This window comes from Lontra canadensis, unplaced genomic scaffold (genome assembly GCF_010015895.1).
Source record: "Lontra canadensis isolate GAN:19392208 unplaced genomic scaffold, GSC_riverotter_1.0 scaffold86, whole genome shotgun sequence".
NCBI classification, from domain to species: domain Eukaryota; kingdom Metazoa; phylum Chordata; class Mammalia; order Carnivora; family Mustelidae; genus Lontra; species Lontra canadensis.
Window position 1 is genome coordinate 367,984 of NW_022631080.1, and position 7,591 is coordinate 375,574.

Sequence of the window (7,591 nt, forward strand, 5' to 3'; positions counted from 1 at the left end):
AAATCATATCATTTAATCCATGATAACAGTGGTTCTCAAACTTTAGCCTGCTAGAATCACCTGGAAGGCTTGTTAAAATAGAGATGTCAACCCCACCCTCTGAATTTTTGATTCAATGGGTCTCAGGTCATTTGCTTCTCAAGTTCAACCTTGATACTGAATATCATTATCAAGAATATAAACACTGATTTATATTTGCATAGACCTTTATATTTTTTGGTCTCAAATTCTATCTTATTTATTCTTTAAATTATAATTAGGAATGAATCTTATTTAATCCTGTGGTGGATGTTATTATTCTGGTTCTAAAAGTAAAGAAGATCTCAACTGAGGGACATTCTTTTTTTTTTTTTTTTCCTGCAAAAAGCTTTATTGTTTCCATTTGGTCCATGGGTGGGGAGAGGGCTCCTGGGTGGTTGAAAAACTGCCTAGTGGCTTCAGGGAGAGGCTCAGGGCACAAGACTTGGCACCAGCGTGATGCCAGAGGGGTCCCTCAAAGACTGCTGAGCTTCAGAGGCTCCTAGTGGTGCTCGAGGGTCAGCCTCTCGAAGAGATACTCGCCAAGTCCAGCCTGGGGGCCGGCCAGCCTGCGGAGGTGAGTCAGCTGGTTGCCATCTTCTTGATGAGTTTCCCCTCCTCATGCAGGAAGTGGTTCTCCGGGAAGTCACAAGGCTGGGGGTCTGTGTGGGCGGAACCCAGGGCATGCAGACCCAAACAGGCCTGGTTCTGGTTCTTCTCCAGAACCAGGGCGGCTTCCCTGGCATCCGCGGCTTTACTACATTCCCCACCCCCCCCAACCCCCCTGGGACCGCTCCTGCACATCCTGGAAGAGGGCGCCACCGCCTGGCTGGTTTTGCATGTTCAGGAGACGCTGGGCGCCCTGGGTCTTCTCCTCAGCCAACTCACCGAAGAAATGTCCCACACCTTCCACAGTCACATTGTCCCAGTGGAAATACCAGAAGAGGTAGGTGTAGGAGGCCTGCAGATGCACGTTGACCAGGGGGTTTATGACGGCCTCCCTCCCGCCCCAGGGATATCCTACTGAGGAATGTGGGAGCTCATGGTTGATCAGTGATAAGGAGCTAGGCTCAAAATTGGGTGGGAGGGCAGGCGGAGGGAGAAGCAGACTCCCAACTGAGCAGAGAGCCCAACTCGTCTCAATCCCAGGACCTGAGTGAAGGCAGTTGCTTAACCAACTGAGCCACCCAGGTGCCCCCTGAGGGACATTCTATAAAATAATTGTCATGTTCTGTACAAAAATGTCCCTATCACAAAAGACTAAGAATAGGAGACTAAAATAGATGAAAACTAAATGCAGTATGTGATCTTGGACTGGATCCTGGAATGAATGTTTTCTTTTGGGGACAATCGATTTGTTTGGGACATAGACTTTTGATTAAACAAAAGTATTGTGTCAATGTTAAATTCCCTAAATTTGAATTGTGGTCACATAAGAACTATATCCTTGTTCTCAGGATATACACATTGAAATATGAAAGGGTTAAGAAGCCTAAAGATGCAGTCTGCTCTCAAATAGTTCAGAAAAATGGAAACAAAGGGAGAGAATAATGAAGCAAGTTCTTTTTACTCTTCTTGCTCATTTCTATAGCTGAAACTTTCCCAAACTAAATAGAACAACAATAACAACAATAATCAAACTCAACGGGATCCAAACCTGTCCAAGGACATTTCCTATTCTCACCACACCCTGTGAGGCTCCTCACCGCCCCTCTTGCCCCTCAGACACTGCCTTCCTTACTGAGTTTTCTCCAGGGTACTCCATGGCCTGGAGCTGAAGGTGTTCTACTAGGGCTCACAGGAGGTGATAGACTGCGCCTCTTTGCCTAGGACGATCTCAGTTTTAGCACTGAAAGTCTCATGTGCCCACAAAGTCGAAGTCCTGGGCAAAGCAGAACAATTGGCCACATTACCCCATGGTTAAACTTTTACCATATGCACTGCCGAGTGAGTATAGGAGTCCGGAGAAGGAGGTTTTAAGGCCCGGATGCATGCTGGGAAGTTTAAACCTCAGTTACCTGTTTCCCCTTCAGCACCAGCCTAGCAAGTGCCACCCAAAATGCCCTTGAAGGGCTCATTTAACTTGTCCAAGTTCTCACGGCTAGCCAGTGGTATAGCTGAGCTTGAACCCAAGCTTGCGCCCAGTGCTTCATTTATTCATGCATTCATTCATCCATGAATCTAGTCAGATAAAAGCTGTATTGACCATCTACTATGTAACAGGCACTGGTTTAGGCCCCTGGGATATAGCTGTGAACGAAATAAACAAGAACCCTGCTTTCTTGGAACTTAACAGTTGGGAGAAAGATGGATAATGCACAAATGGACCAGTAAACAAGAAAGAGTGAGTGAGAAAGGATTTCCAGAAGATTAGAGTGAATGTGACAGAGTATCCCCAGGTAACTACTTTAAATTAGAAGAGTAAAGCAAACTTTGAATGACCAAAAGGAGACAGTCATGGAAGCTTGGGGAAGGACACACCTGGCTGAAGACAGAGCAAATGCAAAGACACTGAGGCAAGAATGATTTTGGTATCTGCAAAGAATAAGAAGAAAGCAATGTGGTTGTGGTAGAGTGTGTGTGTGTGTGCGTGTATGTGTGTGCGTGCACGCATGTGCGCTTATTAGGTGGGTGATGGAGGGAAAGGAAAGGGGAAAGAGAGAAAGAGAAGGGGGAGGGAGATAGAGACAGAGGGAGCTTGCTCTAAAAATGGTGGCAAGCCATTTTAAGGCTTTAAGCAAGTCAGTGACAGGATCTTGATATTTTATAAGAGGATTTGTCTGGGTGCAGTGGTTCAAGTAAGATGATGGTGACTTGGATTATGTCAGTAGTAGTGGAGATGGAGAGAAGTGGAATTTGGATGAAGAGTTGGCGGAGCTTACCAATGGATTGGACATAAAGGGTGAAAGAATAAAAGGAATCAAGCATGGTTCCTAGAGTTCTGGCTTGAGCCATTCTCTGGAAGGCAGCTATTTAGGGAGATGGGGAAGGTGGGTAACAATGGGGAAGCCGACTGACAGGTGGGGAATCAAGAGTCATGCTTTGGCCATGTTAAGTCCGATGTCTGTCCCATGACCACATGGAGTTGTCAAATAGTCACTAGAACTGCGAGTCTGATATTCTAGAGAGCTGTCAGAGCTGGAGATCGAGGGCTGGGAGTCTCCAGTATATAGAGAACCTCAGCTTGTGCTTGGAACTGAAGGAGGTGGCCTGAGCTTCTCCCTGGCTGCAGGTGCTGTCTGGTGTGGAGGCTGGTCAGAGAGGTAGGAGCCAGCAACAGAGACCTAGGGAAGAAGGGGGAAACCAGAGGCCAAGGGAGGAAGCTCTTTGACTATGGTCCACTGCCCTCCACCCCAACTGTGGGAGAGGTGGTCTACACAGTCTGATATTTACATGAGGTCATAATCTTTAAATTTGAATAGCACTTCAGGTGAGCAGGGTTTTTTTTTTTTTTAACCCAGGTTTTCTCATTTAACCCACGCAACAGGCCTGTGGGGTGTGTGTTATTGTCGTCATTTCAAATGTGAGGGAACTGCTACCAGACATGTGCAGTGAAAGTCAGGGGTCCCAGTGCATCCGCAGTCAGCTTCCCGAGTGGAGCTTGAAGCACAGGTTCTTGTTTAGGCAGCTCACTGAGCAGGCGCTCTTCCACGAGGAAGGGGAAGCGGGAGAGGGCAGAGGAAGAGAGCTAAGCAAGGATGTGGTCTAGACTGGAGGCTGATTTCTGCCAGATCCCACAGGAGCCCCGGGGACACTAAAAGCCCCAGGGAACTGGTCCTCCCTGGAGATGGTTGGCCTTTGGTACTCTCCCATCAGTCACTCATTGGCTAATGGCTGCTTCTGGAAGGGGAGGGGGAACCTTATCATCCTGCTAGAAGGGACTCCCATTTGTCTGAGAGCAATTTCCCAGAGAAGATAGTCCTGAGCAGTTTGCTGCCTATACTGACAGCAGCCAAGGGATGAGCAAACCAGTCAAGAGAAGGCTATCTGGGCATCCCACCAATGGCGTCCCCCAGGCAGTGCTAATGGGCACTGGGACTTGAACCCAAGTCTTCTGGGGCTATGTCCCATGAAGTTCCTCACCAGCTTTGCACTGCACTGTTAGATCACTATGGGGTCCTTTATGAAGAGCAGTTTTCTACCATGGGAGGTGGAAGAACTAAGACCTGAAGAATAGGAGGAGGACAGAGTCATAACCAAGAGGTTCTAGTGAAGTAGGGGTAAGGCAAGATACTAGAAATAAAGGATAAACTCGATCCCTTATTAACATTCCATATAGGGATTAAAATAAGTCTTACATTCCTGTGTCTTCCATTTTAAAGATTTAATTTGCAAAACAGGTAACATGAAAAAAATATTCAAATTTGGGACAGTCAACTTACTGGAAATGGGAAACGGGGTTGGCTGGTAAGATTGTTCCTGTAAACATTGAAAATATCTTTCTCTGCATAAAACACATTGGTTGATTTCAAACGTTTTCCTTGGCTTCTTTTCATGAGCTCATTTTTAAGACAATACTGAAATTAGTTATACTTTGCTATAAAACCCCTAACAACTTTCATGTCCATTTTTCCCTTCTTCTGTGACCTCAAGATAATTAAGTGTCTTTTTCTCCCAAGAAGAAATGTGAAGCATGTGGTGAGCCTGCTGGACTATTTGCTGATTTATGGGTCAAGTCTTCAGTTATTACAGAGAAAATTTGAAAGTCTCTGATTAAGAAGCCCTGCTGATTTAAGAATCTCACTAGAAATATGTGCATAATTAATTATCTACAGATAATAATTCAAATTGTCCCTGGGTGATTCATTTCGCCTGCTTTTATTAAATTGTCCTTTTTCTGGGAGATATTCAGGTCTGCACAAAGTAAGATGTAGGGATGCACATAATATTGTAAGAGGTTGAACAGAAAGCAGTTTTCCTGCAGAAGAGCATTGATTCCAAATTTAAAGCTAATTTTCACAAGGCAGTGAGTGTGTGTGTGTGACTTATACAGATGTGGTTAAGAAAATTTTCTGTCTGTACATGTTGCAGCTCTCGGCTTGTTTAAAAATGTTTTCTGTGCAAAGATAACCATTTCCTTGTGAGTGGTGGTAGAGAGAAGCAGAATAAAAATAATCAAATTATTTCTTTGAAAAAAAAATGGAAACCGTAGTCACCAATGTCCATTTTTAGCAAGACACATGGGCCTGACAAGGCATTAGTTAGGATGTGTCACCCTTAAATATGTGGGTTTATTTAACAATGGAACGAGTAGATATATAAAGAACAGAGCTCCAGTACTGAGAATTCAGAAAGACCTATTTTTCTTTACTTTCTTTCTTTCTTCTTCTTTTTTTTTTTTTTTCCAGGAACGAAGATAATTTTTTTCAATCTCTCTCTTTTTATATAACAAAAAGAAGAAAAGAAAATCTTCACAAAACAGATGCAGGAGTATTCAGGAAGGCAGATGTCAGATTCAGAAAAGAGGTCCCCCCCCCAAGTCTGTGCTCTCCCCGCATGGCCATGGGGTGGGGGAGGGGTGAGGGCAGGTTTAAACAGGGGCTAGACTCCTTTTTACCCAAAAACCTGATTGAGGTCTGCTCCTAAAGAACCTGACTGGAGTTGTTGAGGGGGAAGAATTTCAAACAAGCATACAAACCTTCTGGAAGCTCACTGCTTCTCCACGTTTTGATTTTTCAGGTTATTTTAAGGTTTTCATACCTCAGGCAAGGTGATTTATTATTATTGGGACTTTATATAACTCTTTAGTCTTGCAAAGTGCTTTCCAGTCATTTCTCTCTCATTGTGCACCATGCCTTCCCTCTCTGCCACTGTAATTGGTTTGGGAGGAGGTAGCCCTCACTTTCCTAGGGAAAAGAAGATGCTGTTTCTGATATGAGGCACTTTTTGAGGTTTTACCTTTGTTTCTCCTTCACTTGCCTTCTTCTGAGCTCATTCCCTGCAGCCACCTATCACCTTCAGGTTCTCTCCTCCTACACCTTCCCCACCTCTGTCCTCAGATCCCGCACAGCCCTGAAGTTCGGACTCCCCACCCCCCACAGCAGGCTCCTGCTCTCATCTCTGGGCCCCAAGTGGTCCAGAGCCAGCCTAGGGTCCGTCCCTGGGGAGCGGGCCTCGCTGTCATGCACCACCTCCTCTTGCAGCCGCACTGCTGAGATCTCAAACAAACCGGAAGTAGTAGCGCGTTCAGGCCCGGCCACCGCTGAAAGCGTCGTCATTCCCTGCGATACACAGGTCCTCTGCAGTTGAACCCTGTGACGTTATCCTTTTGGTAGAGCAAAAGCAATGAAGAGAAGCCATTTCATGTGCTTCAAAGGGAATGCGATCACTATGTAACCTTAGAGCTGGCCCCTACCGCTTCTCCCCAGCCACCAGAGAAAGTTGGGGTAGATTCTTTCCAAACGTTGTAGACAGCCGAATCCTCCATGCCAGTGCACTGTGGTCCCTATTTGCTCCCAGATGTGAATCCTTCCAGTTATCTTTCCTGTCCACACCTTTTCTACTGGGCAGCTTGCCACTCCTATCCCATGGTCCACTTGTCCACAACCTGGCTCACTCCCCCTCGGTCCCAACCAAAGCCCTGTCCTCTGTGGGTCTCTCAAGCAGAGATGCTCCATCCCTCATTCACAGGGTATCAGGATGAAAGGTGGGGCAGGCCCTCACCTGGCTCTTCATGATTCTTTCAGGCCACTCTCTACCCTCTGGGCTTTGGAGACCCACATGAGGTAACTCTGCCACTCTCTAAATCTCCTCATCTCTGTCAGCTTTCAGCTTGCTGGTCACCTGCCCTCAGTCAGTGATTCTCTGTTGTTTCTTCGCCCGCGACCTGCCATCATCCCATGATCTTTGTGGCCTGTGGAGATAACAAACCACCCCTACGCTTTCAAGGTGTGCATCTTCTCCTCTTCTTCGACCTTGACCTCCACTCCCCTCCACTCATGCTTTTTGTGGCCTTATTCTAGAACTAGTCATTCTTAGAACTGCACCACTTCTGACATCTGACCTTCACATAGACCACTCTGACCAGTCTCCTAAATGTATCCCCGCCTCCCCTCCAGCCCCGTGCTCACTCAGTTGCTCCAACCACACTCACGGGTCAACCCAAGGAGCTACCTTCACTTGACCCACTAATTTCTCCCTACATGATATCAGTTCCCTCCAAGCTTCCCTTTCCTTTTCTCTCTCTCTTTTTTTAAAGATTTTATTTATTTATTTGAGGGACAGAGATCATAAGCAGGCAGAGAGGCAGGCAGAGAGGAGGAAGCAGGCTCCCCACTGAGCAGAAAGCCTGATGCGGGGCTCGATCCGAGGACCCTGGGACCATGACCCAAGCTGAAGGCAGAGGCTTTAACCCACTGAGCCACCCAGGTGCCCTTCCTTTTCTGTTTAGCTTGTATCTCGTGGTCTCTAACCTCTCTCTTGCCAGGATTCTTAATGTTTTTGTTCTATCCCTTTTATCAAATCCATGTGCCAAAACCCTATTCTTGGATGGACCCAACTTCTGTTTTTTGCTTCCATCTAGACAGTTGAGCATTTCTGGGGAAAATTACACCACTGGTACAACCATAAATCC

General features: G+C 46.2%; 1 pseudogene; it reads right to left on the reverse strand.

The window, feature by feature from the left end:
• Positions 1-520: 520 nt before the first annotated feature.
• On the reverse strand, positions 521-6,236 carry LOC116882649 (annotated as a pseudogene).
• Positions 6,237-7,591: the final 1,355 nt, after the last annotated feature.